The 12,683-nt window shown below is 45.8% G+C and overlaps 1 protein-coding gene across 11 annotated transcripts in view; it reads left to right on the forward strand.

The window, feature by feature from the left end:
* Positions 1-2,782: 2,782 nt before the first annotated feature.
* The window catches only part of MACROH2A1 (macroH2A.1 histone), a 69,473-nt gene continuing 59,572 nt past the window's right edge, over positions 2,783-12,683 (forward strand). For 4 of the 11 annotated variants that reach the window (XM_077326785.1, XM_077326787.1, XM_077326786.1 and 1 more), the window contains exon 1: positions 2,808-2,976. The gene's annotated coding sequence lies outside the window, so the exon portion shown is untranslated. Of the gene's footprint in view, positions 2,977-12,683 lie in introns of all 11 variants that reach the window. The other 7 variants (XR_013229249.1, XR_013229248.1, XR_013229243.1 and 4 more) reach the window with 5 other exon arrangements.

Consider the following 12,683-nt stretch of genomic DNA (forward strand, 5'->3'; position numbering starts at 1 on the left):
AACATGTACCATACTACACAATTCCTTTCTTCATTAGTTACAAAGTAAATCCTCAACTGAGACATCTTCCATAGTAAGGAGTTATGGAAGGCTATTAGAAATGTACTGAATCTGTAACACTTCAGAGTTACAAGAAAATTACCATAGGTTAGTGTAACAAAATCACCGCCCTTTCTGGTCTGTAAAGACATGAATAAAAAAGAAAACAAATGGTGTGGAATTTTACTGTTATCCTGAATTAATCCTGTTGTTAGACTGAAATAAGCACAAACCCCTTTGGGCATCTGGATACCCATTCAGATGATCCACTGCCATTCTACTGATGTACATCTGTCCAAGCTGGATCTGACTCATATGAAATCAAGTGCCCTAAACATCCCCCTTCACGTCCATATCTAGATTTGATAGTGCTATATGATATTATTAAATAATATATGCTCAAAGGACACCTGTATTTATCAGTACAAAGTTTGAGTCCAATGGCATCTTTAAGACCAGCTAAGTTTTACTCAAGGTGTAAGCTTTTTTGTGCACAGCACATTTTGATAATGAAATGGGAGTTACAAGACCGCATTTATAAACAGAGAGCAGGTGAAGATGTTTACCAGATGCAAAAGTCTTACAGATTCTACCCACCTGTCTCCCTGGTGAGCATGGACCAGCTGGATTCAGACAGGATAAATGGAATGCTTAAGTTGGAATGGGGAACTGAGGGAAGTTGAACGGTCATCAACCAACAGACAGAGTTTTGGAGGGAAAGGAGATAGGATATATCCAGGACTAGTCCATTAACTACTGTAGGATATTTTTGTGGATAGGCATGGTGAGGATGTTGCCCTGCATTGTAACTATTAAATATACTACACCACCCAGCTCTGGCCACTGTATCAGCTATGAGACTAGAATGGGAAGGCATGACATGTTATGCACTTACAAATGGCCCTCCATGGAAACTCAGCAAGGTGGCTACATGGAAGTCACTACGTTCATTCACGAATAATTGTAGAATTGCTAGAACAGTCTCAGCAGAGGCAGCCATTGGCAGGAGAGTTCTGCAACAGGCCGTTTTGGTTTAGGCACTGAAACTGCTGCCCTCCCAGGATGCACTGTTTTGGTATGTCCCGGGTGTTAAACTGCCCCCCCCACCGCCCCAACCACTGGAAAATGGAATATTTGTTTCATCTACCATGAATCTTACTTCTTGGTGGTCTGAAGGTGGGACAGTCCAAAATGTTTCCACCCAGGGGATCACTTCAGGGAACTATGAAATGGCTGGCAATGCATGTTTTTCAGGACTGGGGCAATGTGCCTGGTTCATATCATCCTCAAACTACATATCCCACTATGTGATCTATAATAGGAACCAGAGAAAAGGAGTCATGATTTGTAGCTGATGTGCTTGCTGATTCAGAATGAAGGAATCCTGTGTTTGTAAAAGAAGAAGCAGTCGCCTAATGTTAACAGTGGGCCTGGTATAGTAACTTAATTGGAGGCTGTCAGCAACGAGGTGGGTCAAACTCTCCAGGCTGAGGGACTTGTTATTTTCAAAGCAGGATGAAACAAAATACAAGCGAACAGCCTGTATCAGGAGTTATGACAGACTGGAGCCAAAGTCCTGAAGCCACGTGGGATTCTGGTCAACTGCAGTGTCTGTCCACAGAAGGAGGCAAATTTTACCATGACCTCGGCACATTGAATTTCTAATAATGATGGCAAAGTTAAATATCACACAACAGATATTAGATATGTATGCTCTTGCATACATCTTGTAACTCTTGCATTGGCAAGAAAATGCATATTAAAAAATAAGAGCAGGGGGGAGACATGTGAAGGGTATCTGTGGGATGAAAAACATTGGCTGCTTATCTGCTCCCTTTCCCCATCATGCTGAGATGTTTCAACAGCTACATAGCCTAGGTGGCAAAACAGTACGGCCCTAAAGAGGGTTAAACCTTTCTAAACCCATTTACTTTAATGGACTTGCAAAGGCACTTGAATGAAGACTGCTCTTGAACAAAGCTGGAAGGAGCCATACAGGCCATTTAGTCCAACCCCCTGCTCAATGCAGGATCAGCCTAAGGAAGTGCCTTGTGTTTAATGCATTTGAGGTCTCTGACTAGGGAAAGCTGGAATAACTAGAATAGCTAAAAGTTTGAGTCCAGTGGCACCAAACGTTTTATTCAAGGCATAAGCTTTCTTAAGACATTTCTGAAGCAATATGCTTCTACCTTGAATAGAACTTTTGTTGGTCTTAAGCTGACCCTGGCCTCAAACTTTGTTCTGCTGCTTCAGACCAACTACCCACCTGACTCTAGCTAGAACGGTTCGTCTCTAGATGCACTGGGCTCCGGTTTTATTTTGGAAGGGCAGGGTGGGGGTCTTGGTACAGCGCACGCACAGTTCTGCGCTCCCGTAGGCAATGCCTTCCCGCCCTGGAGGCGCCGGACTGGCCGTCCTGGGAGTCAACATGCCAGAGGACCCATTCCGCCCAGGCGCTCATCACCACCTCGCATCCCAGCACCATCCGTCGCCGGACCGCAGGAGCCAGCGGCGGAGCTACGGCAGAGGGACGCTGCCTCAGCCGCCTTGTTCGCTGCCGCAGCTCGAGCAGAGACGCCGCAAGGGAAGGCTGGCTGCGCTCTGCCCGTGGGCAGCAGGAGGAGGCGGGAGAGACATGAAGCCGCGAGAAAAGCCTCGTCATGGGCGGGCGGCCTCGGTGGGGAAGAGACGGGGGACGGTCTCCTGAAGCCGCGCGGGCGACGGCGCTCGACGGCTCCGCTCAGCGGCGAGGGCGTGACACTCTGCACAGGCCCGGGCACCGGGAAGGAGGGGATGTGACGAGGGCTTCGCTGTGCATTGTGGGACTCCACACACACACGGTTTACTTGTTCCAGTTCACACCGCGGCTGAGCAGAGAGGGGAGTGAGAGACACAAGGAGACATATTGCTGCCGTCGCCGCCGCTGAAAACGACCGTGTAAGTGACTGGCACCCCGGTCCTTCCCCGGGACTTGGCACGGCGCGAGATGTGGCCGGGCGCTGCGATGCTGCTTTCCGCGATGCCTTGTCATGTTGCGAAGGCGGAGGGGAGGGACTGCTGGATTGCCTCTCGCGTTCTCTCGGGTCCGGCCGGGCAAGCCCTGAAGTGGCCTGTGGGCGGCTGCAGCGGGAGCCCCTCATTTTAGTGGCCGGCTTTCGAGCAGTCCGGTTCAGCTTCCGAAAGAAAGGGACTCCAAGGCGACTCCTCGGGTTATCTGGGGCTTGCCGGGCGGGGGCGGGGGGGGGGAAGAGGTGGGGCAAAAAGGAGGCCGAGCGAGTGTGCTTGACTGAACCGAGAGGGTTTGTGGCGCGCTGAGGCGCTGTCCTGTGTCCTTAAGGCAACCTGGAAAGAAAGCCGCCGCCCCCTTCCCCGGGTGTCAGTTGTCTGTCGATTTCGACTGCACCTCGACCACGAGCTCTAGCAGTGGCTTCGGAAAGTGGCCAGGGAGTCCTAGGAATCCGTGCGCGTTGCACCAGGATGGTACGCGGCAGGGCTGCTTTTTGCTCTCGCCCCCGCTTCCCTGCCTCCCTCCCTCGCCACTTCGGGTCATTGGGCACCAGAAGATAATGCACAGAGACTGCCAAAAGACTGTGGGCAGCACCGGAGGACGAATTTGGTACGTTTCACTTTCGCATGGCAAGGATAACCGTGGCCCAAAGCCGCTCGGGTGCGCTTCGGGAAAGGGCTTCAACTTCCAGGAGCGTGTTCAAACCCTAACTCAGAGATGAAGGCGGCTTAGAAAAATATCAAGATAGGGCACCCCGCGGGGACGTTTAGAAAGCTTCTGGGGCTTGTGGTGGTTGTGTCGGCTGCTTTTGACTGCCTCCTGCAGTGTGTGCTGAAGGAGGGCGGGGTGTTCTTGCAGAGGGCTGCAGGGAATTAGGGGGAAGTCCTGAAAAGGAGTGGGTGCGCAACGCATGATATAATAAAGCAAAGACATCCAATGCCCTTTTGCTGTGCGAGATACAAGCCATTGTTCACTTCATTTATGCTCAGGTGTCCCATTGCTTTTAAGTGGACTACTTGAGTTGCCGGACTGTTGCTTGTGTCTTGTCTTGAATGGACAGTAGTGTACCGTTTTGCACACTTTGCCGGACGTTTGTTTCCTTGTTTCCTTAAACTTTGATGGAAGAAACTCCCCCCCCTTTTTTGTGTATGTGTGTGTCTGTAACTGTCAAAGACAAATTGTGACTGTAGCACAAATCAGAAACAAACCCATTTGTGCAGTTGTAGAGCTTTGGGTTTCAAAGTATATTGAAGTTATACCAGTTTATCCTGATTCCATCCATCTGCCCAAAGAGTTAATATTTCTGCCTATGATCATTATAGGGCTGTCACTTAGCAACAGGTGAGCAGAGATTGCTAAATTTATGCCCCTCCCTCTTGTGTCCATAAGGGATGGAGAAGAACCAATTGGAAAAGCAAGTAAGCCTGTAATTAGTGAAGTAAGACCTGGAGTCATGTTTGTGTGAATGAGATGCTGCATTCAAGTATAAACAAAACAGCTACATTTTAATTTCATATCTAAACATTGATTGGATTGAATGTAATTACTTTTAAAAGATATATTAATTAATGCAATCACAAAAAATAATTTGGAGCATATGTCAAATATACCTCATTAACTTAAGATCTGAGGTTATTTTGTTTTAGTTTAAGGTAGCCTGCGAGGGGGGGGGGGAGGGAAGAAAGGGAGGGAATAAGTTGTGCACTGTTTCCATGTACTTAACCTTTAAAAACATTTTAGCTTGATACACATGTAGCCCTAGATTTATGCTAGTATAATTGAGAACAGAATTTGAACCAGTGACTTAGGAAAATTCAGCTCAGGGGTTCCTAACTTTAGCACAAATTCATGTCTGCTGTATCAATTAGAAAATATATCAAAAATGTATGGAGTCATAGGAATATGATGCACAGTTTTGGAATGCTTCCAGTGCTGTAAGAGTATTGAATAAAGCAGTGGTCCCCAACCTGCGGGCCGCGGCCCGGTGCCAGCCCGTAAAGGCCTTGGCGCCGGGCCACGGCTCCTTCTTCTCTCACCCCCCGAAGCAAGAAGCTCGCCAGGCCGCGAGCAAATCGGCCGCCAAAGCGGCCGATTAGCTCGCGGCCCGGCAAGCTTCTTGTTTCGGGAGGGGGGGAAGAGAAGCTTGCTGAGCCGCAAGCTAATCGGCCGCTTTGGCAGCCTTTTTGCTGGCGGCCCGGAGGGGCCGGGAGGGGGAGCTGCAGCCGCCGGCATGGCGGTGGCGCAAATGCGTTTGCGCTGGGGCCGCCGTGCATGCGCGGGACCCCGGGCCGCCCTCTCGCCCCACTCCAAAGCAGCGGTCCGCGGCAGCCGAAAGGTTGCGGACCGCTGGAATAAAGGAAATAAAGGGCACATTATTTTTAAGTAGTAAATTACAGGTGCTTGCATTGGTTATTTCTATGATAGGAATAAATTTTTAAAATAAAGATCCTTCTAAACTATAACCCCAATACTTCAGAAATCTCAGATTGGTTGAGGAGATTAAGGAAAATGTATTCAGTTTACATAATTAGTTCTGATTGCATTTTAAATGGTCTGTGAGTTTGTGGTAGAAACTAGATGACAGGTGTAGCATAATTTTATATAGGAATCCTTTTAACGAACACATGAAGCTGCCTTCTACTGAATCAAACAATCAATTTTCTGATCTGCTACTGCAGGTTTCCTCAGAGCATCACACTACTCTCTCTGCTCTGAAAAGAAAGGGAAGGATAGGCATCAGTCACTAGCTCTGTGTTAGTTTTGCAACCTTCTGGACCATGGCTTTGTGCTAAATGAGGCTATATTACGGAACGGTGATTTCTCTCTTTCAGGTCCCATTACAAATGCTGGAAGAATTGTTCCCTGTGTTGCTTCTAGAACCACACATGATACTGAATTCCATGACTGAATCTCCAAATGTCTTCTGGCTCTGAAAAACAGCCATGCAGAAGGCTGGCATGAATAGGGGTACACTGATGGGGGGGGGAAGGATTTTTTCACTTCCTACACAGCATTCCCTGCTCAAAAGTAGAGGGAGGGTGGGAAAAAGTTACCCACTGTTTCCCTGCTCTTTTCACATAGGCCCATTATGCACGGCCGCCGAAACAGCGATTTCGGGTCACATGGAAAACACGGAGGGGGAAGAAGCAAAGCAAACGGCTTATGCATGGGATGGGACACAACGGCGGCATAACCCAGAGTAACCGATTATGCATGTGGCGACCCCGGCGCCGCTTCTGGTTGCGCCCCGGTCACCTGGAAGCTGTGCTTTCTTCTGCGTTTCGACTTTGGGGGAAATTAATTCCTCTTCCATAGCATACCCTAATTCATATCCCCCCTTTCCCTAAACAGTTTTTAAAACAGAGATTCAAATGGGTAGTCATGTTGGTCTGAAGCAGTACAAGAAAACTAAATCAGTGTGCAGTGGCACCTTTAAGACCAACAAAGATTTATTCAAGGCGTGAGGAAGAGTGCTTGCACTCGAAAGCTCACGCCTTGAATAAATCTTTGTTGATCTTGAAGGTGCCACTGCACTCTGATTTATTTTTTTAAACAGTTTGGGAGATTCAGCTGTGGAATTTCATTAGGTAGCTGGGCCTTCTTCTAGAAGGAGAAAGAGAGGCTTACACACTACTCAGAACTGCCATCTTACTGGCTGAATATGTAGTAATAGCAAAATTAACATAATATTTGAAAAACAGATCACTTTCGAAGTTTGAGAAGAAATGGGAAGTTTGTTACAAAATCAGGAGAAATTTAGACTGAGAAGCTATTTAAAACTGTACATAATTATATGGTAAATGTAGTACTCTTTTAAAGCATGATGAGGATAAAATTTGAACATCAATATATAAAGAATTGGAATTTGAACAATATCTTTAATTTTTAACTCATTTTTAAATGTGGGATATCTGATGGCATTCCTTATTTTAATGGATCTTGATGTTCTACCAGTAATTTTTAATATCTGGTGATATAGTTTCATAGTTTCTGCTAAGATGAAATGGGATAATTTCATGCAGTGCCACTCCTGACTTCCTGTGGGTCTGGGGAGGTAATAGAATACACATTTATTTGCAAAACTAAAACAGTAAGATCTGATTATTCTAGCTGAACTCCCAGATCCTATGGGAAGAAAGAGAAGGTGATTTAAAAACTAACAAATGTCTTGAGTTCATCTTGGCATTTGTCCAGTCAGGAGATCAGTATCCCATTGATGGCATTACATGTAGCTAGAGAAATCTGCCATCTGTTTATTATCAGGCATACATTTACTTGCCCTGTAAGTGACAAGCCACTGGCTCATACCCGATTAGCGTGAATGCTGATTGCTCTGCTGAAACGAGCTCAGCATTTAATTGTCAATTAATACCCCGTTATTAGCTTTGACCCTCTTACCAAGCATTAACTTGATTTTATCACATGTTATTCTGATATTAGTCTGGCCACTGAAATATGTGCCCCAGCCCACCCACTGACATAAGCACAGCAAACATCACACATCTTGTCTTTCTGGAAGTGGTTTGGGTGATCAAATATAGAGAAAAATTGCAAAATGTTATCCTTTCTATGCCCTTGGGATGGACAGTTTAGATGTCTAGGAAATAAAACTAATGGAATGATGATGAAAATTCTTGAAGGTTTTGTACAATAAGTCCTGAGCAGCTAGATCCTAACCATGCAGTAGAAGTCAGAAGACTAGAATACCACATACAGATCTGCATCTGAATCAAAGTATTCCAGCTAGATTCTGCTTACCTTTTTGTTCCCCTCTAGTGTGCTCCTTTCTAGGGATTGCCCACATGTCTTTTCGCATGATGTGCCACAGACCACTGAAAAACTCATTTTTCTCTTCATTTCTTACTCGTCATTTTTAAACCACCAGTATCAGTTACTGCTGCAGGGCCAAGAATCAAGAATAGATGTCCCTTTCTTTTAGTGTTTGATGTTATGTGCATAATACTGTGCTCTATTGCCAGTATAGACTCTAAACACTTAATTGGCTGTTGAAAAAAGTCAAAACAATATTGTAAACTATATCCAATGGATGTGCTAATATCTTTCCAATAATCAGTAATTTTGCATTTCCTGACTAATGTGTTCAAGGAACTTGTTCTCTTTACCACACTCTGTACATAAGGTATTATTCTTGTTCTTAGTGTGGATGAAATAATTTGGAAACGTAAGCCATAGAAGCTGATATGAAAATTTATTAATATTAGTTGTACTCTAATGACCAATTTAGTGCCACTCAAAGATGCTGAAATATATATATATATATATATATATATATATATATATATATATATATATATATATATATATATATATATATATATATATATAAAGAGAGAGAGAGAGAGTGAGAGAGAGAGAGAGATCTGATCTTTGGTGCAGGTGTAGAGTTAGATCTGCTGGCAAATAACATTGTTCCATGGTCAGACTACCATGCCCTGAAGGCTCAGCTAAGGATACCACCCCCTGCCTGTTCGGGTGACGGACATATTTTAGTCCATCCATGGAGATTTATTTATTTATTTGGCTTTTTATACCACCCTTCCATATTTTTCTGGGAAGTTTACACATCATCATCATCATAAAAAATAAAACCGTTATAACATATAACATATCAACTAGGATATTTCAACAGAACATTGTTCAACAAAGATAGAGACTTTAACGGAACCCTTAGGTAGGCCATATTTAGTCATGTAGTGGGGTGTCACGGGCGGGGGGGACCAGCAGATGTTGGATCGGTTGGCCTCAAGCAAATGCCTGGTGGAGGAGCTCCTTTTTGCAGGCCTGCAAAATTGTGGGAGTTCGGGTGTGGCACTGATCTCTTCAGGGAGCTCGTTCCACCAGGTGGGGGCCAGGACAGAGAAGGCTCTGGCCCTTGTTCAAGACCTATGTGCTTCTTTGGGGCAAAGGATCACTAGCCGGTTTGTGGTGGCAGAGCGTAGTGTAGGCAGATAAGTGTAGGCAGAGAGATGGTCTCTCAGGTACACTGGGCTCAGACCACATATGGCTTTGAAGGTAAGTACAAAACCTTAAGCCTGATCTGAGCTGAGTTGTTGGAGTACAGGCTGGATGTGGGATCTCCATGATGTATTAGTGAGAATCCTGGCCACAGCATTCTGTACCATTTGCAGTTTCTAGATCAAGGTTAAGGGTAGGCCTATGCAGAGTGAGTTGCAGAAGTCTAGCCTAGAAGTAACCGTTGTATGGATCACTGTGGCTAGGTGTTCTGGGGCCAAGTAGGGCGCTAGTAGCTTGGCTTGGTGGAGGTAGTTAAATGCAAGCCACACTACCTTTGTGACCTGAGTTTCCATTGTAAGGGAAACATCCAGGATCATGATCAGGTTCCTGGCGGAGTGAGTCACTAGGAGCTGCACACCATCCAGGATGGGAAGACACGCTTCCTCACATTGTCCCTTCCTACCCAGCCAAAGGACCTCCGTCTTTGCAGGGTTGAACTTCAGATGACTCTGCTTGAGCCATTTCGTCACTGTTTCCAGGTAGCAGGCTAATGCTTCTGGGGAAGAGTCAGGGTGGTCATCCATCAGGAGGAACAGCTGGGTGTCATCTGCATATTGATGGTAACCCAAACCTCTGCAATAGCCAAGCAAGAGGGCTCATGAAGATATTAAATAGGATAGGAGAGAGGACTGCTCCTTGTGGACTCCACATGTGAGCTAGTGGTGATTAGATACTCTCTCTCCTATTGCTACCCTATGTCTGCGACTGCAGAGGAAGGAGATCAACCATTTGAGGGCTGTTCCCCGTATCCTGGCATCAGCAAGGCAGTGAGCCCTCATGATCTACAGCAGTGGTCCCCAACCTTTTTATCACCAGGGACCAGTCAACGCTTGACAATTGTACTGAGGCCCGGTGGGGGGGGGTAGTCTTTTGCTGAGGGATGTCGTCACCACTGCCTGAACCCTTGCTCCACTTGCTTTCCCGCCGCCCGCTGGGGCCAGCAGCAGCTATGCAGTGCCACACCAAAGGGGAGCCCCAGCCATGGCAGCCGCTGGAGAGCACCAAAGGTGAGCCGGCGGCAGAGTGGCAGGGCAGCCCCTGAGGCAGGAGCCAGGGAGGAGGACAAGGAGGATCCATGGCCCGGTAACGACTGATCCACGGACCGGTACCGGTCCCCGGACCGGGGGTTGGGGACCACTGATCTACAGTGTTAAACGCTGCTGAAAGATTTAATAGTATAAGCAACGCTGACCCGCCTCGGTTTAGTTGGCAACGGAGGTCATCCATCAAGGTGACTAGTACTGTCTCTACCTCATGGCCAGGCCAACCCAACTGAAATGGGTCAAGGACTGAAGTTTCCTCCAGGAATGCTGATATTTGGTCCACAGCTGCCTTTTCAACCAACTTCCCCAGAAACGCTAGGTGCAAGATGGGGCGGTAGTTGTTAGGCTCCTGTGGATCCACGGATGGAATCTGAGGGATTCCTGAATGCTCTGTGGGACCTGATGCCCCCCCCCCAGCATCTCATTGGAGGCCTTGGTGGAGGACTGGCAGTCTCACCTGTTGGCCGCCATTGACGAGATTGCTCCTGAGCTCCCTCTCTGCCCTCACCTCAAACAGGCTCCTTGGTTCTTCGCACAGCTTCAGGAGAGGAAGAAGGAAGAAGACGGTTAGAATGAGTCTGGAGGAAGAATTGTGATGAGGCGGAAAGAGCATCTCATTGCACACTTATGAGGGCGTATGAAACGGTGGTGAAAGCGGTGAAGCATGATTACTTCTCAGTGGAAATTGCATCTGCTAACTCTTGCCCAGCATAATTGTATAGGGTAGCTTGGTCTCTTACTGCCCTCGATCTGTTCATCATCAACCTTAAAGCTGTAGTCATTATTTGTGTTTTCTTCATGTTCAGCAGTAATCCTGCTTTGGCACTTTGTCCTTTAACCTTCTTCACTATTTTCTGCCAGTAAAGTGGTATCATTTGGATATCGCAAACTTTTAATGTTCCTCCCACCAGTTCTCACTACAGTTTCATCTAAATCTAATCAAGCTTTTCAGATTTTGGGGTGGGGGGGTTGTGGCTCTGTGGTAGAGTATCTACTTGGCATGAAGAATGTCCCAGGTTCAATTCTCTGTACCTCAAAAAATGTTTGACATTCAGTGTTGTGTAAGACCTCTGCCTAAGGAGAGCCATTGCCAGTCTGAGTAGACCATATTGACTTTGATGGACCAAAGAGCTGATTCAATATAAAACAGTTTCATGGTTTCATGATATTTATTTACTTCATTTATACCCCAACTTTCTCCCCACTGGGACTCAAAGTTGTTTACATTGTTCTCCTCTTCTGCATTTGATTCTTACAATACCCGTGAGGTTGATTATGTATATTTTTAATTTAATCATCCCAGCCTTTCTACTGAAAAGCTATTGCCTTTTTTGATTTTAAAAAGAACCAGTTCCTGATTATCTTTTCTTTCTTTTCTTTTTTTTAATATGCTGCAAGTTATAATTCTGACACATCCTGAAAAGGAAAGAATAGAACAATGTTTAAAATAATGTAGCTATAATGTAGCTGTTTTAAATGGTTACCATGTTAATCTGTTCAGAAAATCTACAAGATAACTCATTAACAGTGTTTTCCTATACAAAGTCATTCCAGTAGGCTTACTCTGCAGTAACTCTATACAAGATCCTACTCTAACAGAAATAATATGGGAGGGAAATAGAAAGAGAGGCCCACACCAGATATGTGGAGGAAATTTCTGCCTGGAGCACCCAGTGATTTTTTAAAGAACTCTGTTCCTGTGGGAAATAATGTACCTGAGAATAGAGTTTAAAAATTACTGTGATCTCCAGACCCAGAATTCCCAGCATATAGTTCACAGTGGCCCTTGGATGGTGATTTGGGTGTCTTAAGAATGGATGAGTTTGTGATTGACTGTGCATCTCCTGACTGTTCCACTATCTCATTTTTTGAACCACAATCTTTAACCGCTCCTGCAGAGCGGATTACATAAAAGTAAGGGCTGTCTGGGAGGAGTTAGGGCGGGCCCTGTCTGGGATAAAAACTCGGAGGGCCCAATTAGGGGGGGGCTCTCCAGCTTCTGCGGCCAGGACAATCCCCCGGGGCGCTGCGGGGTGGGGGTGGGCCTGTCCTCACCCCACACCCGAAACGCCCCACCTCGCCCACCGCTGCCTGTGCCCAGCCACGGCCCGGGAAGCCTTCACCCTGCGAAGGCTTCCCCGGCCACAGTTGCCTAGCACCCATTTTATCCCTCCATAAAATGGGCTTTCATTCTAGTTTCTTATTAAAGCTATTGTGCTGATATGTAAAATGTCTCCATTAAGACAGAGTGTCAAGAACTGCATACAGAGGCAGCCACAAACATGTCATCGTTTACTTTAAATAGGAACTGCAGCTATTTCCTTACTTCCTAAACAGAGTATTTTGTTTTCACTTGTGTTCAACATCTTTATAGTGGTCATTGTAAATAGTATATTTTAACACAGTTACATCTAAAGATGTGATATAAAGAAAGTAAATATATTTTTACATAAATATGAAATGGCCCTGAACATAAACTTTCCCTATCTAATAGCAATATTATAACATGACCTTTTTCACCGCAGCAGAATAAAGTACCTCATGCTTCAGTGAATTGT

The sequence above is a fragment of the Paroedura picta genome, chromosome 3, assembly GCF_049243985.1.
Source record: "Paroedura picta isolate Pp20150507F chromosome 3, Ppicta_v3.0, whole genome shotgun sequence".
Taxonomy (NCBI): domain Eukaryota; kingdom Metazoa; phylum Chordata; class Lepidosauria; order Squamata; family Gekkonidae; genus Paroedura; species Paroedura picta.